Genomic DNA, 24,410 nt, shown 5'->3' on the forward strand with positions numbered 1-24,410 from the left:
CCTCAGCCTGGTGGAACCCTATATATATATAGCCCTTAACATAACTAAGAAGAATAATATATTTACTGAGTGCCTGCTATGGGTCCAGCACTGTGCCAACTGTTTTTGTGACATTTAATCTTCACTTTAAGGATTGAAATCTATTCTACAGAAGTCCAAATAATGGGTTTAAAAATCATAGTTTGGGTGTTCAGATGCTGTTTCAAGCCTTCTCTTTTAACCTCAGATTCCCTGTTCATAGTAAACTTCCAAGGGATGCATCTGCCATCATTTTTTTAACACTCCATTCAATAGCTTCCATTTACACTTCAGTTCCCATCTTTTCTATGAATGTTTGTTCCCTACCTTGTCTGGCTGGGTCTCCCTTTGTGAGTCCGCACAGCCCTTACAGTTTTGTGACACAAATACTTTATAATGTTGTTTTATACCCCTTCTAACTTTGTGTATAATAGTTTTGCTCTTGAACAAACTCGAAGTTCCATGAAGAATTCGATACCTCTGTATCCCCCACATGGGTTTGAACTTAGTTGTACTTGACTGACTGAGACGTGAGAAGAGCCATTTCTTAGGGGAGCATAACTCCCTCCTGGGCTGAATAATACCTAAAGATCTCAGGATTTGCTCTTATTATTAAAGCAGAAGAAGTAAAGTTTTGCTCCTCTTGTTTCTGTCATTTCTGAGGAGGGACAAACCTTTAGTGAAATGAGGAATGCACCTGAAGACAAATTTAAATAAAGTCCAGATGAGGGAAGTTCCGCCATAGAATCTTAACCTTGCCTCTGATTCTTTGCATCTTTACCAGCCCAGTGAATTTTATGGAATTTTAAGAAGAATCTTGCAAGGCATAATTTTAGTGGAGATGAGTGGAATGCCAAATCACTTAACAAAATTGTTCTCACCTTTATCTGAAAGATCTGCCTGCCCCATGTATCCAGTTGTATGAAAACCTGAAGGATAATATGCAACTTCAAACATAATGTATTTCTTGTAATAATATCAGAGTCTAACTATCTTGATAATAAGTGAATCAATATTATTTTTAAAGAATAGATAATCTTTCCTTTAGCAGCAAAGGATTACTTTTCACAAGACTCCAGAGTGATTTACCTCCTCTGCCATTTCAAATTGACAGACTAACAAACTAAGGCTAAGGGACTTGCTTAGCATCTCACTGCGTGGCCCTTTGTCTTTAGCAAGAAGGAACTTTCTCCTGCTCTTCTCAAGCTTCTAAACTAAGCAGCTCCTTCCTTTTCTTCAAATGTAACAGCAGCAGTCACTTAAGTCTTGTCAACCCAAATGTGATGAATGTTTCACATTCCTTTTATGATTTCTGCTCAGAGATTTGTTTTCTGTTTTGGTTCACTTAAAAAAGAATTTTAAAAAGAGGGAGAAGAACTTAGTTCACCTTTAAACTTTTGTTCCAACCCTGGTGGGCCATGAGATACAGTAAATCTGGCAGATTTGCTTCTGTCTGCGCCGCCCATCTTGAAGGGCTGACCTCATCTTTGAGGCTGTACTTGGTACAGTGATCTGGAGCTCTCACAGGCTCCAGTACTATAGTTGTTAATCTTTTCTCTGTGCTTAAGAGTAGACTTTTTCCTCACATCCATTTCATTTTCTTAAGCTAATTTTTCTGTAATGATATGATCAGTAGCTTTTATTTTTATATAGTCTTCAGTTCTGCTTGATCGGTGTACCTGCCCTCAAGGGTTACTGCTCATTATTCTGTCCTTCCCCAGTATTGAAAGATGCTTATGGTGGATGACAGTGTTTCTTTTTTTTTTTTTTTTTTTTGTCAGGTATGTGGAAGCCAAGGCTTTAGGAGGCTTACCCAGCAAATAGATGGTAGAGACAAGAAGAATGGAACTTGGATTTATGAACCTTTATTCCTACTAATTAGTTGTACTGTTGAGATAAACACTATTTGTCCATGCCAACTTAGTGTCATTAGTAAGTAAGCAAGGAAACTTGGAGATTATAACTATATTCTGGTTAGTTGGGTTTTTTTGTTAAACAGCCCCACACTGTTTACCTTCACTTAATTTTTATGTACGCTGACCTGTTTTACCTATATTGCTTTATCAGTTCATTAAAAAAAGAGCAGAGACAGGGCCATTGTGTAAGAGCTGCTGGTGATCTTAGTCATTGTCACCAATATGGTGCCAATCAGTTTTAGTAGGTGTAGCTGGGTTAATGACATGGTGTAGTGTGTAGAGAACTTAGTTGCTGGCCTGCCTGGTGCTTAGCACAGTGCCTGGAAGATATTAAGTAAATGTCTGCTGCTGAGTTACAAGCCCTAGGCTGGCTTCAATGATTGACATTGGAATTACCTAACTGAAACTATAGAAAATTCACTCCTTTTCTGTAAAACCTGGCAGATGCACTGAATGACCCATAGAAACTTGAGAGTCAAAGTGTATGCTTGGGAAAAGGCAATCTGCTGGTTTCTCTTAATGGCAAGGACAAACTGTTTGGGTCCAATGACTGGATCTTCTAGGTCTTCATATGAGGCACAGAGATTAGGAAAAACAAAGGTACCTACACTTCCTTAAAGACAAAAACCACTACATTCTGCTCATCCATATTTTGCTTCCCACCCATTCCATGCCCCATACTGTATAGTACGAAGTACATTTTACTGCATTGATTTAATCTGAGCCTGATTTGTTTTCTGGTTTTTGTGCTTGTAGTCAGTTCAATGTGGTTACTTCAGATAGTGGCAGAGATTTGTTTTGGGCCCCTGAACAGAATCTCAAAGAAGGGGCCTTTCCTAGCCCATGGTTTTCTTACCAAGTAAGGAGCTTCTAGGTTGTAATTTATTTGTTGGTACATTTATTCAGCACCTTCTTGTCCCAGGGACATGCTTACTAACTATAGCGAGGTACTTTGCCAGGCACTAGGAATAAAGTTGGTTGCAAAATTGACCCTCAGGGAGTTTACAGTCCAGGAGAAAGACAATAAACAAATAAGCAGTTAATGTGTAATTTAGTGTCATGTAGCAGTGCACTGTGTGAAGGTAAGTATCACCAGGAGCTTACAGCCTTCATTAGTTACTTCCTCTGCAGTTTTCAGGGAAGTTCTCAGTTGTTTTAAAGATACTGGGTCATTGTGAGTTTTGAATGGGACCCTGCTAGCTAGGGAGGTCTGGAGAGTGTTGAATGCTTAGTTGGAAGATGCTGAGAAGAGGTCAGTTGTCAAATTAGTAGTTCGGACCTAAATGTCTTTGACATAGAGCATATATACATTCTTCCTAGGGAACCACTCAACTTTTAAGCAGAGTGAGCTTTGCCACCCAGAGGACCTTTAAGTACAGTTATTATTTGTTTCCTTTGTCTTTCTTTTATCACCCCCCTCCATTGTAGTAGCCTGGTTTAACTCTATTGGTTTTTACCTCCCTCCTTTGCCTTGCCTTCTTACTACTTATACTCATTAACAAGAACTTTGAACCTTTCTGCTTTCTTTTTTAATGGATTTTGTATCCAAATTAACACCTCTAGTGCCAGGGCTTCTTCTGGGGCTTCTGCCTTCATCTCTTCCTAGCACTAATTTAAGGGGAAACCAAAAGCTATAGCCCAAGAATGCAGGGGGCCCTGGCTCTACCTCTGAGTAATTTTGTGTCTCTGAGCCAAGTCATGCTGTGAACATCAGTTTCTTCTGTAAGGTGAGGCATTTGGATCAGATGGCCTCCAAGGCCTCTTCTAGCTATAAAGCTCTGTGGATATTCCTTGCCAGAGAGAGAGAGCGCGCGCACTTCTCTGGGCCCTAGGGCATCCCATTGTTCGTATGAAAAATCTTATGATCAAGTTTCTTCTCAAATTCCCATCTATGGAGTTGTGTGTTTGCTATTCTGATGTAAGATGTGATCTCTTTTACTGATAAAACTGTCCTTTAGGCTAGAATCAGTAGTTACAGACAAAAACAAGAAGGTGAGTTTATGTCTGGCTACACCTTTACCTGCCTTAATGGTACACTTACATACCTATGGCTCTACATACCTTCTTATCCACATACCCCGCCCACCCCCCGTACCCCCCCCCCCCCACAATTCCTCAAGCTTGTCATTAAAAAATAATAGTGTCTTTAAGAGTTAATCTTATTTTGGAACCAATAGGGAATTGGAATGTGAGGATGGTCTAAATGGAGAAAGAACACTGCTAATGTGTTATTCTGTTCTTGGGCTCAGAATTAAAATTGCTGCTGTCGTATCTTAATGTGCTCAAGCTTCTGAGAGAAAAAGCATGAAAAGGGAATGCTTCTCCATATCTGAAAAAGAACCAAGGGACTTTCCTTGGAGAGCCTTCCCACTTTTGTTTTTCTCAGCTTTTCCAGTCAGAGGTAATGTCAGAATAGAAGAAAGCCAGGGGAGAGATAATTTTAACTCTGCTTTTTAAGAAAAAGAAGGATGCAGGAGGGCTTACAACAGTGTTGGTGATGATCTGCTAGGAATTAGTGCATCTAACATTCAAAGTAGAAACTGACCCAGCACATATTAAACATAAGTGATGGGGTTGGTGGGCCCATAAATACTATAGTGGTGGCAGAAGCAGCCACAGAAGAATTTCTTTGAAAGTGTGTGATGCTGGCTGCATATGCAGTGTCCCTTCATCTTTAAATCCTTATTTAAAACATAATTTACAGAAACTAAACAATCAGATTAAATTGAAGCTACATCCATAGTCAAAAACAAATTAAATAAACTTTAAAAAAAAGTTAAAATTAATGATACGCCCAAGAGGATAAGGTAGGATGTGTTAAATTTTTCAGAGATAATGACTGGCTGTGTGAACAACAGATTTCAGTACACGAAGCAGGTTGAGACCAATATTGGTTTACATCACATATTATGCCACAATATCCAGTCTTTTATAAACAGTCCTCTTCCTGCTCCCGCCTTCCTTTTCCCCTCAAATAGGGGGCTGTATTTTTTTCTCTGTTCACCTTGTAAAAGCATTCACTTTGCTCTGAAGCATTAGATATGGACAGAACATGACGTAAGAAGAAAATGGAATTTTATTCTTGGTGCTCCATTTTCACTTTTTACCTCAAAATCCATTTATTACCAAAGTCATTTTGTGGGGGAGGAAGGCGAGACAGAGAAACCTAAAACAAAGTTCACAGCCTTTTGAGAAGGCAAATTTATGGGAATTGCAAGTAGACTTGAAAATAAAGTTCAAAGCTTGGTTTGTGTTTTCATATTGCCTCTTTCTATAGATTCCCTCACAGCATTAGGAAAATATAACAAAAATACAAGTGCTTCACATTTAAGGTCAATTGCCATAAAAGGCAAATGAATTTATTAAGCATAAAATTTGTATGTGCTTTATTTAGAAATGTAAAAATTTATATTCCATCTATCTAAAACATTTTTTCCATCATATAGATTGTCCCTAGGACTAATAAATGCTCATTCAGAGAGTCCACTGTGTGATAATGTATCCACAACAAATCTTGTTTAACTTTCAGTTTTAAAAGGGGTCTCAATGGATGATTTGTTTTTGAACCATGCTTTATAGTTAGTAAATGGAAAAAAAATGTGGAATATTGGAGTGTGTCATTTACAGAGTAAAAAGTGGTGCTTGCCTTTTGTAAAAAAAAAAAATAATAATAATAATAAAATAAAATGCAGACCCTGGGAAACACAGCTGTTAGAGATTTAATAGAGGTTATGATTTTCAACAGATGAGCTATAGTTTATGGTACAGATGGCACTTTGGGTATAGCTGAAACAGTAATTGATGGTTTCTGTTTCCCTCCTCCTCTATCAGATTCAAAAGAGTGGAATACCTTTTTACCAAAGGAAGAATTTTTCCGTTTCCAATTACAGCCTATATGAAATAAACAACTTTTCTGTGCATATTTTGTACTTCTCCACAATGACCTGGGTGTTGGCCCCTCTTTCTTATGGTAGGCTTCCCTAGATTTAAAATAATAGTTTTGGAGAAATCCTACTTTTCAGTACTAACCTGCAGTTCATATAGCCTATCTTCAAACCAAATAACATATAATTTTTCTTTTAGAATACTAAAACCAAAATCTTGCATTGCTGCAAACAAAATTAGCAAACTAAACAGAACTATGAAGCAAAAGTAGTAGGCACCAATATTATATGCTTTAAAATACTCAACCACAGGAATTACTAGAAACAAAGATAAATCCCCAATCTGGGGCATATTAAACAAATGCTGTTTCAAATGATAAATAAAATATAGATGCTATTTCAAAAGAAAAATAATTGTCAGACATTTCTTAAGTTTTATTTTAAAATGTATGTTCAGACCAAATACAGTTTGAGTGATACATGATTTTTTAATTTCCTATTCCAGTGTTTTAAATGTGACATAGTGTATTTTATTTTTAACTCTTCTGCTAATTTTTATTCTGAAATGTGAAAACATGTAGATTTTCATCCAGGTGTTCAATTATCAGACGGTAAAAGTTCATTTATAGCAATAACCTATTCAGGGTTCAGATGTAAGTTCAAAATGCCACTGATTAACAAAATTCTTCTATAGGCTTTACCTTTTAAATTCGTGTTTCTACATAACACAACAAACTGTGTCCAGAAATATTACTCTAGAGAAGCTAGCGTTATCTTTTTCAGTTTGTCATTTATCCATTTACTGGAGTTGAAGTAAAAAGTTGGAACTCAAAATCATGAGTTACGTCTGACACAGACTGCCATATGCTTTTGCTCGTAAGATTTTTTTGAAGCTTAAAAAGGTCAACTTTGTAAGTTAGAGTCCTCCTAATTACAAGCTATATTTCTAACAGGGATTTTCTGGTGTTTTGTATGAAGATTCACAAAGGGGAGGGGGTGAGAAACGGCACTAATAAATCCACTACCATGTGGCAGTGTTTCGCACTCTGCTCTTGTCAGACATAAGGGAATTTAAGTCCGAGGAGAGAGAAGATCAGGAGATAGAGTTGTGGTATTACAATGTACTCCCTCCCCCCTCCCGCCCCCGCCCCCATTCCCAAAGATTTCTCCATACCGGCAGGATTCGGTGTGCGGCTCGCTTGGAGAATGTAATATATAGTCATTCCCCAGCTCTCCTCATTTAAAATCAAATCTGAAATCCGTTTTCTCGGTGTGAGTAAACTTTCTAAGTTTTGTGTGAGTTTTAAAAGGTTTTGAACCCAGAGTTCATTGGACGCGCTTTTCGAAACCTGTCTGCAGTTCGTGATGCTGGTAACTTTAAAAGCCACCTACAGTCAGCCTGGCTGTCTGACAGCAGTGCCCCTTGCTGGAGCGGAGCGGCTCTCCCGGGCTTACCTGAGCTGCCTGCGCCGGGGCCGGGCGGGGGGCCGGGAGGGGGCCGCTGTCTGGCGGCGCTGCGAGCGGGCTGTGCGCGCTCCGGGAGTCGCCCGAACAATGCGAGCGGGGCGCCGAGCGCGCCCGGCCTAAGGGCGTTACGTCACTGCGCTGCCTTATAAGGCGCTTCGCATGTGCGGCGCGGGCGGCGGGGGCGCCGGTGACAACCAGATCCGCGGCGGCGGCGGCGGCGGCGGCGGCGGCGCGGCAGCAATGCGCCTCAGCTCCGCTGACGCTCCGACCGTGTGAACGGACTGTCGGTCCCCGGCTCCCGGAGGAGCGGAGTGGGCGGCGGGCCCGGGACGCCGGCGCCCTCCTGCCTGGCTAACCAAGTCATTGGGGGTCATGGTCGATCCGCTAGTAACTTTGCTCCCTCCGGGGCTCTAAAGCTTCTGTTATTGCCTCAGATTCTTAAATGCACATCCTGTTATTCTTATTTAAACTTTTGTAAATACATTTTTGTTACATTTGTTTTTTGGTTGCTGGGGGGAGGTAGGAGAGGGAGCCAGAAGTTTTGTTGGTTTTTTTGGTTTTTTTGAGACATCTCGAGGTGATTTAGACTTCAAACCTTCTCCTTCCTTTTTGTAAAGAGTAGGGGTCCTCAGAGGATAGTATTTTATTTCCTGATGATGTAACTACCAAACAATTCTTGAAGTGATGATGGGAAGGCCAGATGAAATCTTTTTTTTTGTTCAGTGTTTTTCCTGAAAGAACCTCCTAGTGCCTCATTTCTGCATGCCTGTGTTTAACGAAAGTAGTTAAAACTAATCAGTTTATTTGGCAGAGAAAAATATTTATTAAAAGTAAAGATAAATGTGTTGTGCTGTACTTTCAAGACAAAGTATAAAAATAGAACTTTAGAACAAGTTTTCAGCCATTTGTTCCCTGCCACCAGCAAACAAAATAAAGACAAGAGAAGAAAAAAGAAACTGACCAAATATGACCGAATTAAGCATGTTACCTAGTGTGGGGCAGATTTTACTTTTATAAATTCTTTTTCTGGGAAATGAGAATTATGTTCCCAATTATTTTGCACACCAATAAGAGAAGTAATCTCTGAAAGCCCTAGCCAATTATATGAATCTGCTAAGTAAATTAGGGATGTGGCTGTCTTATTTGCAAGCTTCAAATGAATTGAGTAAAATTTTGAGTCTATTTAACTCTTTTTAAATAAACAGTAAAATAGGATTGTTTCCTGTTATGGCATACATATGTCTATAGAATTATTTGTCAAACAGGAGTAATGAAAATAGCTTGTATCTTTTCCTTAGTTTGGAGTAGAGAATGCCTGGTTGCATAGAATGTATAGTTAGTGAAAACGGTGAAAAAAGATACAGGGCACAGAATGTGTGTCATCTTTGTTAAACTGTGGGCTCACTTTAATAGTTCTTCTAGATCACTCTGCCTACAGAGAAGCCTGTTAAACTACTCCTGCTTTTTATATATACTGTTTTGAGAAGCTAATGACCATGCCCTTCAGCTGAGCTTAAAATTCAATATTTGATTTGTATTTTCATATTAACATTTTAGATAGTGGTTTGTGAGTTTTGTTACTCGACCTTATAGTTGTGAAGTGTTTTGAGTCTTTTTAGTCTCCTGTGCTTGCCTTGTACTTATTAACCATGTTTTTGAGACTTTTATGCTAGATTTGATTTATTTCAAATGAGATAAAATGACTGCTGTGAAAGTCGCATAAACACCTGAATCTCAGTTGCAGACTACTAACATAAAAGATCTTTACCCAAAGCCAGCATTTTTGTAACTGATTTTGCCCCCTTTCCCCTCATAGGTACAGAGGTTTCCTAACATTGGACACCATCTTTTATTTCTTTCCCACATTTTTTATACTCATGTTTTGCATTTATTTTCATATTTTTGACTTCCCACTTCCCCTATAAAATCTGTCAGCATTATTTCCTCCTTTTCTTGAGCTGCAGTAGCTGAAGAACAGAGAAGTTAAGTGGATATAAGACTTGCCTCTGGTTATGAAGCCAGGGAAGAGAGGATCAGGACTTCTCCTCTTTGTGTGCCTTGCCTGGTGCCCTGTTACCTTCTGTAGCAGTGATCGCTGACCCAGCTATGACTCAGCATTCCGGTTGAGATCATGGTATAGACCCATTCTCTTCAGGAACCAATAATAACATTTGTTGAGCTTTTAGTTCATGCCAGTCACCATGCTTAGTGTTCTACATGCACTCCATCATTTAATTTGCATAACACATCGTAAGGTGGTATTATTCATACTTTTCAGATGAAGAAACACATTTGGAAGAGTAAAATGGCTTGACCAAAGTCAGACGGCTATTAAAGTAACAAATGCAGAGATTTGAACCAGTGTTTATATATACAGCCTTAGTCTCCTCTTAATGGTTTGCTCAGAATCTCTCAGAAGTGTTGGTAAAGAAGTGTTCAGATTTAACTGAGAAGTTTCTGTGTTTCCAGACTGAATGTTAAACTAGGAAAACCAAAACTGACCTTTGCAGCCCGCCGCCCCCCTCCCCACCAGAACCACCCTAATTATGCACTGAATAACCCTAGGGAAGTCATTCACATTGGAAACATCATGGATTTGCATATTTATTAAGACAACATTTTCGAGGATGTTGACAAGTCTTGTTCTAATAAAATCAGAATATTATGACATTTTTGCTACAGATGAAAGTCCAGGGTCTTGAGTAGGAGGGTATCTTTATCAAACTGATTCGAGAACCCTGGGTCTTGTATTGCTAACTCCAGCCAGCCATTAGTAATGTACTCCACTGGCCACATGAATCGACAAGTAGACTTTTATTTCCCTCTCCTTTCCTATGAACATTCTCTTTGAGATGTAGTTTTTGTTTTCTTGGCTTCTGACGTGTATTCATTATCAAAAGAATAGTGTTGTGAGCACGGTGCCTCAGTCTTGGCTAAGAAAACTTTTACTTTTTTCACTGAAAAATTTCCTGCCCAGTTGCTGTGTGACCCTTCTCATTTTATAAGGCAGAATTTCCTACAAATAAGTATAGCTACAAATTAAAGTCATTTCTATAATAAGTAATTTAAATTTATGATCTAAATCAGCAGTAGCTTTAAGTTGTGATTTGGAAAGGGTAGAAAGGAATTTTTCTACCGATCTAATTGCTTTCTAATGAGGAAGAGGGGTTTGTAGGCAGCAAGGGTGGAAACTAGGATGTATCAATTCAGTTGAACTGTATGAATCACCTTGTTAGATAGTCAAAAACAGTTCAGTATCAGCAATTTCCCCTGGTTCAAGCTAATGCCAGGAGTTTAATACAGTGACCACGGCAACCGATGTTATTAGCAATGTCCACAAATGTTTAAAAATACCATTAATGTGTTACTAAGCATGTCAAATCCAGTTTCTCTTTGTGAAATCACTACTCTTACTTTCTTTCATGTCTTGTCTCCCTGCCTTTGTTTCTACTTGTGACTGGTGAAGTCTTCTAGTCATCCAAATAAGTGCAAGAGAAGCAGTATTCATAATGCACCTTTCTTACAGCTGCCCATAATTTTCATTACTGCTTCTTTCATCAGTTAAGGGGTCACTGCACTGTTGGAATCTGTGGGATGGTAACATTAACTTTGAATGTGATATGTTTGCTCTTTTGCCTCCTCTATAAAATAGTATACATGGAAACATTGTAACATACAAAGAAAAACAACAATTCTTATCACAGGCATTGTTCTGTATGAGAAGCTGAGTATAGTGGACACAGATCCAGGATGGCATGAGATGGAGGCAGAGTTCTGTGGTTTTACATTGCATTAGGCTGCAGTTGGATTGGCCAGAGTGTGACCCTTTTGCACTAAAGTATTTCTGTCTCAGGGAACATTCTGACACCTCACTGGCAGGCTTCTTGCAAAGCAGCTTTGTCTCTGAGCATTGGGCTAGCCTGCCATGTATCTGGTGCTGATCTCTCCTCTGCTGCTGTACAACCTCAGAGGAATGGATTGAGCACCACAAGTGGGCAGCTGTAGAATGTAAAGCCAAAAGGGAAGTTTGAGGGCAAAAGCACCTTCTCTCCATGCCAAGAGCAATCAGTTTTCTTTCTTCTTCTTCTTCTCCTTCTTCTTCTTCTTCTTCTTCTTCTTCTTCTTCTTCTTCTTCTTCTTCTTCTTCTTCTTCTTCTTCTTTAAATAGCATTTTATTTTTTCAGTATGCTCCATGCCCATCGTGGGGCTTGAAATCACAACCCTGAGATCAGAGTTGCACATTCTATCCACTGAGCCAACCAACCACCCTGAACAATTAGTTTTGTAACTGACCTGTTCCTTTCCCTCTTCTTCCTATTCCCCAGGTGTCTTTTGACTAGTTATGTACACATAAGTGCCCACAAAAAATATACCACATCCCCAGGCAGCAAGCACTTGCACTGTGTGCCTATGGCCCTTCACAAATAGTTAATGGGCTACAGTGAACCTGGATTTACAGCGAGACCCTCTCATTCTTATCTGCAACCCAGATCTCCTGTCCTCCATAGTCCTTGAAGTTTCCAGAGGCTCTTCAACTATTCCTGTTCATACTTTAGCTGACTTTGATTTTATAACAGGGATTTATACCCTTGAAAGCAAACTCAGGCTGATTATAGTAACAATGTCAGTGGTAATACAGTAGTAATGTTAGGGCATGGGAAGCCTGTTAGTAACATGATTTTCTGTGGCTTTAAACATTAATTTTAAAACAGTTCAGTGCCCATGATAATTTGGAAAATGCAGAAAACTAGAAAAGACATTTTACATCAAGTCATACCACATGAGTAGTGCCAACTATTAACAATTTGATGTACAGTTGACCCTTAAACACAGGTTTGAACTGCATAGGTCTACTTATATGCAGACTTTTTACAGTGTAGTCCTATAAACGTATTATTCTATTGATTTTCTTAATATTTTTTCTCTAGTATACTTTATTGTAAGAATACAGTATATAATACATATACAAAATATGTGTTAATTATATTATTAGTAAGGCCTCTGTTCAACAGCAAATTATTAGTAGTTTTTTTGGGGGGGAGGCAAATTTGTACACAGATTTTTGACTGCACAGGGCTTGGTGCCCTTGATCCCCACATTGTTCAAGAGTCAACCACTCTATGTTTCCTTTTAGTCTTTTTATAAACATTTGTAAAACATCTTTGTTTTTACACTGTGGGCCATATGTGTGTATTGTGTCTTTTTATCATTATTTATATATTTTAATCATGTTCATTGCTTTTCTGTAGATAGTGGGTCATTTAAAAGCATATATTTGCATATTTTCTCTAGAAATGATACTCGTAAAACCAACCACTGCCTGCTGTCCCACTGACAGTGCTGTAGTTTTTGTTCTTCAACAAGTGACACAACACAGTCTACATTTAAGAGATAATCTCCTGTTGATCCAGGGACCTCCTGTTCTTGGTTTACGTGGGATACTATGAGTTGGTTTTGGGACTCCAGTGAGCGTGCTGATAGGTGAGCAGAATGACTTGAGGAGAAAGAAGAATTGATAAGATGACGCCACCATAAGATTATTAAATGGGAAGCTGGAAAAGCCTGCTATTTAGGTCCAGTTCATTTGCTTATTTATTTCTGCAAACAGTTTGTGTTTCCTTGGTAACTAATAATAGTTTTGAGAAACTGTTGAACTCACAAGTATTACTGCAAGAGTAAAAAAATCCTCGAATCACAGAAATTAGAGACAGAAAAGACCTATTAGGTCATCTTTTTTGTCCCTTGCCAGTACAGATTGTTCTCAGTGCTTTGTCCAGTCCCTCTTTAAAGAGACCTTGTCAAAAAGTTTTACCCCATATCTTTTTTAAGTAGTGCATTTTTAAAGAAAATAGTCAACAGAATATAGTTGTGGACTTTGATTTCAGGCTAAATATTTGTAGAGAAAGATCTCTGGGTTCAAAGTACAGTTGAACAGGTTTTATTAGTTGGAAGTCATTGGTATAGTTTAGGATGTCATTGGAATAGTTGGCTAAGGGTAAAAAACAGCTGGGTAAGTTACTTTATGTGCTTTCTTTTATCATCGGAAACTCAATTATAGAAAAACAGGATAAACTTTTAATCATATAAACTCAGTGAAATGGGTCTAGAAGGCCTGAGGAAATAAAGTGTTTAGGAAGTAAAGTTAGAGTAAATGGTTCATTCTAAGATTAGATTTATGAAAGAGACATCCTGTAATCTCCCTACTATCCCCAATTCTCCTTTGTCCTTTATTTACAGTTAATTATTGCTTGATGTGAAGATGGCTTTCAGTTGTAAAATCCCCTCCCTCAGTCAAATAACTTCTTCCAAACCCCAGAAGGACAGCATAAAACTGTCTCATAGAGCAGTCAGTGGTGGTGTTACAGACTAAATGCTTCAATTCCCTATATTATCATTAAAGATGTCTTCACTGGGAAAAATGATGAACAAATTAAGAAATGTGCTTTGAGTTTTATTTTGAAGAGTGATCATTTCATTAAATCACATTTTAGAGTATAAAAGACCTTACAAAATATCTACTCTATTTATTGCCATCCCTTGTTCCCCCTTTTTAAATAGATGAGATAATTGGACCTCAGAGAAGTTAAAGGACTTGTCCTGAGGTCAAAAGCAAATTGGTGACCCAGCCACTATGTTTTATGGGCCTGCATATCTCTTTTTCGGAAACATGAAAAATCAAAAATGGCTTAATTAAATAATGTCATTAGAACTGTCAGAAAGAATATATCTGAAATTATAATTAAAGTTAGAATAATTTATCTAGGTCTGTAGTAACTACAGAAAAAAAATGCAATATTTTTGTTCCATTTCTTTTAAATTGAAGATCTCTGTATTGCTGGTAATCGAGTCAAGCCACTAATATAGGCCATGGATTGACAACTCCAACCAAAAATTTAATGGAGCAATCTGAACTTTTAATATTAATTCTGTTCTATCATTTAACACCATTGTCTTGCATGCTTGCCAAATGGTCATTCAGTACATGAGAAATGCTGTTGTCATTAGTTAGTGCTGAATAGCTCCAGGGATTTTTTACTCCCCCAACAAGTCCATTCCATTCCAAACTGAAAACTGCCTTCCTCTCACTTCTACTGACTATTCCTGGTCTTTCTAGGGAGTTATATTGAATAAATCCATTGCTTTGACATGACAGCTTTTTAAATATTAGAAGACAGCTTGTCCTGAATCTTAAACTATTTGTATTTTTATAATTTGAGCCTTTTCATACCCTGTTTCTAAACGTTTGTGCTCAGAATGAACAAATTACTTCAGTATATCAGGATTATCTTCCCCTTTACAGACTTTGTAAAGTCTTTTGTATGTGTGTGTAAACATAAATTTTCTTAGCATTTCAGGTAACCACATCAGACTGCTATGTCATTGTGCTTACTGATCACCAGCCTCCTACTGATCAACTACATACCTATGTATTTTCATCATGTACTGCTTCTGTAATACAGGTTAATCCTTTCTATCCTATGCTGGTTTTGTTTATATTACATCTTTGTTACAATAACAACAATAATAGATGACACATTTAATGTTTAATGGATGCCATGTAATATATGCTTTACATATAATATCAACTTCGATCCACATAATGACTCTGTGGGAAACACAACCGAGGAACAGAGAGATTAAGTAACCTGTACAAGATCACAGAGCTAGTAAATAGTGGCACCAGGTTTTGAGTGGCAGAGAGACTTCAGCAACCTCTGGTGGAAATCATACTCAGTGTTTTGTAGTAGGATTTGGATATAGGGGATAAACATAGAGGCATATAACTTTGTATCTCTCTTATCTGCCATCTAGTTCATTGGGCTTGCACTAAGTGATGCTAGAGTGAGAATAGATCTTGGAGAGAATCTGCTTCCCTCATCTTACAGTTTACATTACTCCAGGGTAAGCTGTGCAGTATTCTGTTCAGGGATACACAGATAGGGCAGAGCTCAGGCCAGAATATGGTGCCTTTTCTACTATAGAACTCTGAAGTATTTCTGCTTTGTACAGTTTTTCTCTCTTATCTGCTCCTCTTTCCTCCCTCCCTCCTACCCTCCCTTCCTTCCTCCCTTCCTTCCTTCCTTCCTCTCTATTTATGGCACTATAAGTATTAAAACAACAATAACATTCATAGAAACCACATTGAAAATCCTATCACATCATGTTTTAAACTTTTTCATTTACTGCCAACTTCTGAATCTGTAAGTTCTTTATCTTTTTAGATTATGACATATATATATAAGACTTTTATTTAATATATTCTTAATCCTCTGATGTAAGTTTCACAGCTCAGGTATGCCACTTATATAAAGAAGATCCAGGGAACAGGAAGGGATGGGAAGGGAAAGGAGTTGCTGTCATTTATTGAGAGCCTACTGTGTGCTAGTCACTCTGCCTTGCCCTCTGCCTTGATATCTCAACTCTCCTTCTTGCTTTTTGGGATTTGGTATGAGGGCTAACACAATATCACACACAACCTAAGGAATGAGGATTAATGGAAGAGAGTGTTCTGAATCCAGCAGGAAAAAGAGGTAATGATCATTCATTGCCTGACTACTTCCATTCATTGACTTTTAGCTTTTGATTCATTTTATGTGCCGTTTATTGCATAGCTCCATTGAGGCAAATATGTGTGCAAGATGCTATGGGATGCTATTTACAGTGATTTTGCCCTTGTACTTTTTCTTTTAATTATTTTTTAGTGTTTATTTTTGAGAGAGAGAGAGAGAGAGAGACAGAGCATGAGTGTGCGAGGAGCAGAGAGAGAGGGAGACACAGAATCCGAAGCAGGCTCCAGGCTCAGAGCTGCCAGCACAGAGCCCAATGCGGGGCCTGAACCCACGAACCGTGAGATCATGACCTGAGCTGAAGTCAGACGCCTAACCGACTAAGCCACCCAAGCGCCCCTGTCCTTGTACTTTTAAATCAACTGAATACTGATTAAGTCTTGATCCAGAAACTTTTCTTACTTTCATTTATTCAAATTTCTTTAATTGTCTTGAAATTTGCTAAGCAAATTTCCCCTTGGAGTATATTAAACCATGCAAATGGGAAAAACTTTGTCATGATACTGCTTTGACAGCCCAAGAACTTGAGGAATAAAAACTTCGAGAGCAAAATCCCTTCTCAAACAGTCAACTGTGGCCTAACAGTGGCTTCTTGCCAAATCGTAACTTAAAAAAGTGCTGATTACTTTTTAAACATAATCAATTACAATGAATACTGCTCCAGTTGGCTTTTGAAACACACAGAATCAACTTTCAGTTACCCAGAATGGCTACTACCCTAGTGATGCCAGAATGTCTATGGCCCAACCCACTTATTAGCACTGGAAACCTGAAGAATCACTGATGATGACTCTCAGTGACCTCAAATTTAGACTCTGAGATTTTTATTCAAATGCTGATATTTTCTGATAAGACGGAAGTACAAGCTTATATGATTGATTGCTAATTTGTGTCACTACTACACTATGCCACTTACAGTGTGCTATAAATTAATTTTTAAGTAAATTTATTATCTTATGAGTAACTCAATCACATTTCATCATCTTACCTTTTTTTTGTTTTGCAGAAATTATGAGTTCTTAGTTAAATGCGAGGATTTAAAATTTACATGAGTTCATAAACTTACATTTGGCATTTCTTTCTGATTTTAATATATCATAGACTCAAAATATGAAAGTGGTGTATGTGTCACTTCACCTCTGAAAGTTGCTGACTTCTGGTTAAAAACAGTCTCCATCCATCCATCCATCCATCCATCCATCCATTTATCCATCCATCTATCTATCCATTTGTCCTCTATCTATGGCTATCATTTACTAAAAACTTACAGAACAGATGTCTAACTCTCTTCTTCTGTCTTCCCTCCTCTCTGCTTAAAACACATACACGTTACACAAGTACATATGCAGGCTTTCATATGTACACTCACCAACAATTACAAGAGGAAATTAAAAACAGTGGAATTCAACTGTTTAGATTAGAAATGGGAATCGACTTCCAAAAGGCTAAAAGCAGTATCTTTTCATCTACTCATGGGGACCTTCAATAACTAATAGCACTTTTTGTGTGTGAGGATTATCAGCAGTCATTTATACCACTATATTAGTAGTAGGATGGGTGGGAGGGTGATTGACTTTGATGCATGGCTTCTACATGCACAACATTTAAAATTTTTCATGCTCTCGAGAGGATAAAAGGGTTTGTATTCTTCAATTAGGTAGTGACAATGAGAAAATATTATTAAAATTCCCTGGGAAAAAAACACATATGTTTATAATGTTTTCTTATTGCAGTGGAATTCAGTGGGTAAAAAAGATACAATATTTTCCCTTCTTAGTTGAGGGAAGTGGAATATTCAAAGGGAATACTGTGGTGTGTGTGTGTGTGTGTGTGTGTGTGTGTGTGTGTGGGTGGGTGTGGGTGTGTGTGTCTGTGTGTGTGTGATGACTTATATAAGAGCTAGGCCTAGACTGCATCTTCTATGTTCTTTGAAGAGACACTCAGCAACTATTTTTTGAGCATCTTCTATGTCTATGTATTACGATTCTGAGTTCATGGCAAGGGAGGCAGAGAGTATAAAGTATGACTCTACCCAGATTTTGATGAGTAGATAAACAAATGAACAAAAGCCAAAAACCAATTAATGTTTAAATTGGGATGCTGAGTTTGGTGAAGGAAAAATTTTTGTAAAAGCATCAGGCCTATAAATATCTGGGAGGTCTTCATAACAGAAGTTAAAGTTCATCTGGACCTTGAAGGGGAATTAAAGAATTCCAGGAAGAAGAATAGCATGGCAAAGGAACCCTGGATAGAATGGAGTCATTGATTGACTCTTGTTGAGCAGTGCTGACCCTCTACAGGCAGTTGTGCCAGGTGGTAGACATTGCAGCCCTGGAGGAGAGGGTGGTCACATAGGGTGGGCCCAGACTGTACATGGGTCTTATCATTCAAGCAGCGTGGTTTGGATTTTAACAATGTTGTAGACAATAAGGTGCCATCGGCAGCTTTGAGCAGTTGAGTAATATATTGAAGCAATTTTAAGTGAATCATGGCATTGTTCTTTTTCAGTTGTATATTGAAGTGTAATATTAAATATAAATATATAATAAATAGAATTAGAAATGCTCCGACCTTGTCATATATTAATGCTTCTTTTAGGTACAATCTTGGGAGAGCTGAGGGTATGGAGCAGCCTCTACTGGAAATTTTTAATTTATTTTTTATTTATTTTTTAAAGTTTATTTATTTGAGAGAGCATGCGTGCATGTATTGGGGGTGGGCAGAGAGAAAGAGAGAGAGAATCCCAAGCAGGCTGTATGCTATCAGGACAGAGCCTGATGCAGGGCTCTGTCTCTGGAACCATGAGATGATCTGAGCCAAAACCACGAGTCGGACACTTAACAGACTGAACCACTGAGGCACCCCTAGAATTGCTTCTTAATTTTTAAACATGTATTTTTGGGTAGAAGGAGAGATCTTTTTAACATTGATTACAGTATAATCAGAAAATATAGTCAGTATGTTATCTACCTTTTGAAGTTTGTTAAGATTTGGTTTATGCTTAGTTTTGGTTATGTGCTTAGTTTTTATACAAGTTCCCTATCTGCTTGAAGAAAGTGCATATTCTGTAGGAGTTAAGAGCAGTGTTCTCTACATAGATAAAGATTGCTTATTACTTTTTTGTTAAAATCTTCTGTAACCTTACTGATTTTTGGCTTCTCGATTTATGAATGGCTTTGAGAGGTATGTTAGAATCCTCCACTGTGACGATGGATTAGTCTGTCCTTGTGTTTCTGTCAATTCTTGCTTCACATATTTGAGACCATATTTTTATATGCATGTAAGTTCAAACTGTTTCTCAGAAATGGAATTTCTTCACCTTTATATAATGCCTCCATAGATGCTTTCCACCTTAAAGTCCCTTCTGTGTCATATTAACATAGCTGTGTAACCTTTCTTTTGGTTAGTAGTTGCCTGATGATAGTTTTTTTCCAACCTTCTCTTTTCGGCTTTACTGTATTCTTATATTCTAGTGAGTCACTTATAAACAACATACCTGGGGATTATTATTGTTAGAATTGTTTCAATCCGGTCTGACAGTCATTGTCTTTTAACATGACCATTTAGTTTATATTACAGTGATTATTGATGTATTTGGATTTACTTTTGCTATCTTATTTGATGGTTCTATTTTTTAACCACCTATTTTTTTTTTTTTTGCTATTGTTGTTATGTTTCATTTCTTAGTTTCCTTTGAATTTTATTTTTATTCATTTTCTCCCTCTCTATTTTGGAAGTTACACACTATTCCTGTTGTGTTAGGAATTAATTGGCCTATAAATTCTACCTCACAAGTTAAATTAGCAGTCTAAAGCTCATCAGTATTTTAATCCTCCTCCAAAAACTTTAGTGGTTTGGTTTCAGAACATTTTAACTCCTGAGTACACCCTCCCACTTTACATATTATTTGTCTTATGTTGTCTCTTATATTTTAGTTTCTTTTAATTCCACAAGATGTTACCATTATCTATAATTGTTCTTGTAGTCAATGTTGGTTTAGATGTGCCAACATGTTTGCCACTTTCTTTCCTCATCATTCCTTCTTTTATTCTAGAGTTTCTTCTGGGATCACTTTCCTTCAATAGATAATGCATACTTCTGAAGTTCCTCTAGTGGACGTCCGCTCTTTGCACATTCTTTTTATTTATTTGAATGTCTTTACCCTTGTTCTTAGGAGGATTTTTACTGAGTATAGACTTCTAGGTTGATACTGTTTTGTCAGGACATTGAAGATATTATTCCTCTTACTTCGGGCTTCTCATGTTAATGTTGAAAAGTCAGTCATTGATCTACAAGTCATTCCTATTCTTTCTGGCTGTTTTTTTTATTTTCCCTTCATCTTTGATATTCTGCAGTTTCATTGTGATGTACTTAAGTATAGATTTCTTTTGTCCCTTTGGGCTTTCATTGAGAATCTGAATCTGTGGACTTGGGGTGTTTCTTTAGTTCTGGAAAATTGTCAGCCAATATTAACTTGTCAAATATAGCTTCTGAATATTTTTTTCTTTCTTTCAACGTTTGTTTTTTGTTTTTTGTTTTTTTTTTTTTGGGACAGAGAGAGACAGAGCAAGAACGGGGGAGGGGCAGAGAGAGAGGGAGACACAGAATCGGAAACAGGCTCCAGGCTCTGAGCCATCAGCCCAGAGCCTGACGCGGGGCTCGAACTCACGGACCGCGAGATCGTAACCTGGCTGAAGTCGGACGCTTAACCGACTGCGCCACCCAGGCGCCCCTCTTTCTTTACCTTTTAAAACGAAGACACGTTAGACCATCTTACTCTGTTCTTTATATCCCTTAATTGATCTTTCAGTTGTTTTTATCTCTTTAGTTCTTCAGGCTACATTTTATAATTTCTTCAGATTTTTTTTCTAGTTCACCAATTCTCATTGCTGATATGTAGTTATATTTTTCATTTCCAAAAGTTACACTTTTTTCCTGATTTGGCCTTTTATAGTCTGTTACCGATTTAATAAGAAATGTCAATTCCTTTTTTTTTTTTTTTAATTTTTTTTTTTCAACGTTTATTTATTTTGGGGACAGAGAGAGACAGAGCATGAACGGGGGAGGGGCAGAGACAGAGGGAGACACAGAATCGGAAACAGGCTCCAGGCTCTGAGCCATCAGCCCAGAGCCCGACGCGGGGCTCGAACTCACGGACCGCGAGATCGTGACCTGGCTGAAGTCGGACGCTTAACCGACTGCGCCACCCAGGTACCCCGTCAATTCCTTTTTTACCTTTATCATATTGAGTATGTTTTATGTGCTGTCTGATAATTTAAATATCTGGGATCTTTAAATATCAGCAGCTCTGATTCTATTGTCACCTCTCTGTCTATCAGTCATTGTGCATTATGTTTTGGTTTGTTTTCAGATTTTTTAATATGAACTCCTGTATATTAGAACTCTATATGTGAGAATTCTTTGAACCCTGGGTTGCAGATTGCTTTCTCTAGAGAGGACTTATGTTTGATTTTGCCAGATGCCAGGAGATGTTCAGCCCAGAATCTCTAGACCCAGGTTTTTTTAGTTTTTGGTTTTGGACCACCCAGTTAGTACAAATTTGGGCTGCCAATTCTCATTTGGGCTGTCTTGTTATGATAAATTTTTTGTGGAGTTTATTTCTCCCCTTATTCCAAATGCCATAGTTCAAGGAAAACAGTTTTCCTTACTGTTCCTAGAGATTGATTTTGTTTCTAAGTCATCTTTACACTCATGATTTAGCTCTTTGCAATCCCAGCTTTATGTAGGGTTGGGGGGATGCTGGGTTTTGTCCTCTGTGCCCTCTGATGCTAAAATATAAGTTCACAGAGTTCAAAAAATGTTCTAAAGCAATAGCCACCTTACTTGCTGGGTTTTCACTTTTATTCAGTCTTGAACCATTGAACATTCCTTAGTCACTTGCTGTCTCAACGATGTGTATTTTTAAATATTTTATATATTTCATTTAGCACTTTATGTGTTTTTTGTTTGTTTGTTTTTGGTAGTGGTGGTGTTTTAGAGGTTTTTTTTAGTGAGATGAGCTTAGAGTAGCTAATCAGTTTCAGCATTGAAATTGGACATTAGCACAATATAATCTAATAGTGAAAAACAAGCTGTGTAGGAAATATTTCAGATTAATATGTTAGAGCCACTTGTTTGCTCCTTTATGCTAAGAAATGGAGTTTTAGCTTAACTCATCATTTCTATTCATTGTTCAGTGTCCTAATCAGCTACTAGCAATTTTCAGATGTCAAATAATATAAACATTGTCTCAAATATAAGCTCAATTATTAGCAAAACTTTTTAACTTTTAGTCTTTGTTAGGTCTGTTTGTTAATGGGAACATAGGTCTGCTGTCTAGGATAGCTATGATCCACTTGCACTTATTAGTTACATTTATATAAATGTAATTATTTTCTTGATTTTTCACGGTTATTACTCCTTAGTTTAGGCAAACACGTATTAGTCAGAGCCCAGTGTAAAGAGAGGCAGTCTTAGAGAGTTAAAGGGAGCTCCCTCTATACTTTTACTGAACAACTGTGAGAAATCAGATATTATTGAAGTCTCATTCCAGGTGCTTCAGAAGGAAATAATTCTTAGGGAATGATTCCACTTTCAAGAAGGTAGCCCATCTTACATTCAGGAGCTTTTCACAGTCTCTAATTTGGTATAGAATAACATGTAATGTAAGATGGCTTTTCATCTTGGAAGAGCTCCTAAGATATGGTGATTTTGTTTGCCTCCATTGAGAAGTGTCCTGAAAATAGTGCCCCAGGTCCTCCACGTAGTCTAGAATGTGAGTAACCCAAAGGAAATGATATATTAGCTAGGATGCTTCCAGCTGCAGTCAACAGACAACCTGGACTCCCTTTGGCTCAAACAATGGCAAAATATATCATCTTACAACAAAAAATCCAAACTTGGGCAGGCTCCAGACATGCCATGTTGCTTATGCTTCTCTGGCTTTTGTAGTTCTGGCCTTTTCCCCCAGGGGACTTCATCATCACCCTGGTAGCAAAATGGCATTAGCAGTTCCAGGCATCACATCCAGAGATAGATCCACATGCATCACCTAGAGGTAGAATAGGGACCATCTCTTCTGGGTTCTCCTAAGGAGCCAGGAAACTGCTCATAACCATTCCCACTGCCCTCTCTCTCTGCCCCTCCCCTCTCTTTCTCTCTCTCTCTGCCCCTCCCTCCCTCTCCCTCTCTGTCTCTCTCCCTCCCTCTCTTTCCCTCTCTCTCTCCCTCTCTCTCCCCCTCTCACTCTCCTTCTCCCTCTCCCTCTCTATTTCTATCTCTATCTCAAAAGAAATAAATAAAATTTAAAAAGAAGTGAATGTTAATATTGTGTCATTTGTTGATCTTTTTCTTTGGACATAATATAGCATTTTTCTGTGGGCTAAATTTGTTCTGTTCTCATAGAATATTAAATCTGTTTGACAAAGTGAATTTAGATCTCTTTAACTCTATTGATTCCATTAATACTACATGTGGAAAATTATTTAGCTAATGTGAAGAACATTATATCTCTAATTTTAGGGTTAATGTAATGGTTCATGAACTTTGAGGATATGGTGTTAGTGCTACTTAAGAATCTCAGTTATATGGAGCACCTGGGGTGGCTCAGTTGGTTGAGCGCCTGACTCTTGATTTTGGCTCAGGTCATGATCTCACATGGGATCTTCATGGGATTTAGCCCCTCATGGGGCTCTGCACTGGCAGTGTGGAGCCTACTTAGGATTCTCTCTCCCTCCCTCCCTCCCTCCCTCCCTCTCTCTCTCTCTCTCCCCCTCTCTCTGTCTCTGCCCTTCCCCTATGTGCACACACACTCTCTCTCTGTCAAAACAAATAAACATAAAAAAAGAATCTTAGCTATAAGTAATGATGAAATTAATCATTATGCTGACTAGCTCATGTTTCATATATACAGTTCTGACTTAGAAGTTCATGTAATAGCTTACTTATTTGCATTCTCCCCAGACTGTTCTTGCTCTTAATTCACTATCATTCCTTTAGCCTGAGAAAATGGAAATTAGTTTTAGAATAGAATCAAAGTAGTAACAAATCTGAAGAGATTCAATGGAAAGAAATGTTAGTAAGTGTTCTGCTGGCAATTTTTTACTGAATTTGCTAAAGCCTAAACTTTCTAGTTGGAAGAAACAAGTCACCTGCCTAAGGTTGTTTATTGGGATTTTACCATATTTTATTGTCAGATCATGGCTTTTTTTGATGTGATTTGGTGACTAAATTTGTTGTAAATATCACAGAAACCATTATTTCTGTTCACGTATTTTTATTCATCACCTTTGTTCAGTAATTAGATAAATGTGAGTGTGTGTATGTGTGTACAAGTGTTTGTTACATTACGTGTGTGTGTGTGTGTGTGTGTGTGTGTGTGTGTGTGTGCGTGCCTTATAACTGTATTGCAGTTGCTTTATCTTCAACTAGGAGTTGGGCGAATGAGGTCCTGAAGATGATTTTCAAGAGGGAATGACTTGAAAATTTTTAACAATAGGGTCAATAGGTGTACAGCCCTCAGGTCTTTGTGTCTCTTGACTGGGTCAGCTTTCATACAA

General features: G+C 38.0%; 2 protein-coding genes across 5 annotated transcripts in view; one reads left to right on the plus strand and one right to left on the minus strand.

Moving 5' to 3' along the window:
* Positions 1-24,410, plus strand: part of CMSS1 (cms1 ribosomal small subunit homolog) — a 384,890-nt gene that overhangs the window by 53,117 nt on the left and 307,363 nt on the right. The gene's annotated exons all lie outside the window — the stretch shown is intronic.
* The window catches only part of FILIP1L (filamin A interacting protein 1 like), a 305,655-nt gene that overhangs the window by 46,974 nt on the left and 234,271 nt on the right, over positions 1-24,410 (minus strand). The window contains exon 1 of one of the 2 annotated variants that reach the window (XM_043593951.1): positions 7,274-7,398. The exons of the other annotated variant lie outside the window; for it this stretch is intronic. The gene's annotated coding sequence lies outside the window, so the exon portion shown is untranslated. Of the gene's footprint in view, positions 1-7,273; positions 7,399-24,410 lie in introns of those variants that run through there. 2 annotated transcript variants of the gene reach the window in all.

This window comes from Prionailurus bengalensis, chromosome C2 (genome assembly GCF_016509475.1).
Source record: "Prionailurus bengalensis isolate Pbe53 chromosome C2, Fcat_Pben_1.1_paternal_pri, whole genome shotgun sequence".
In the NCBI taxonomy this organism is placed as follows: Eukaryota; Metazoa; Chordata; class Mammalia; order Carnivora; family Felidae; genus Prionailurus; species Prionailurus bengalensis.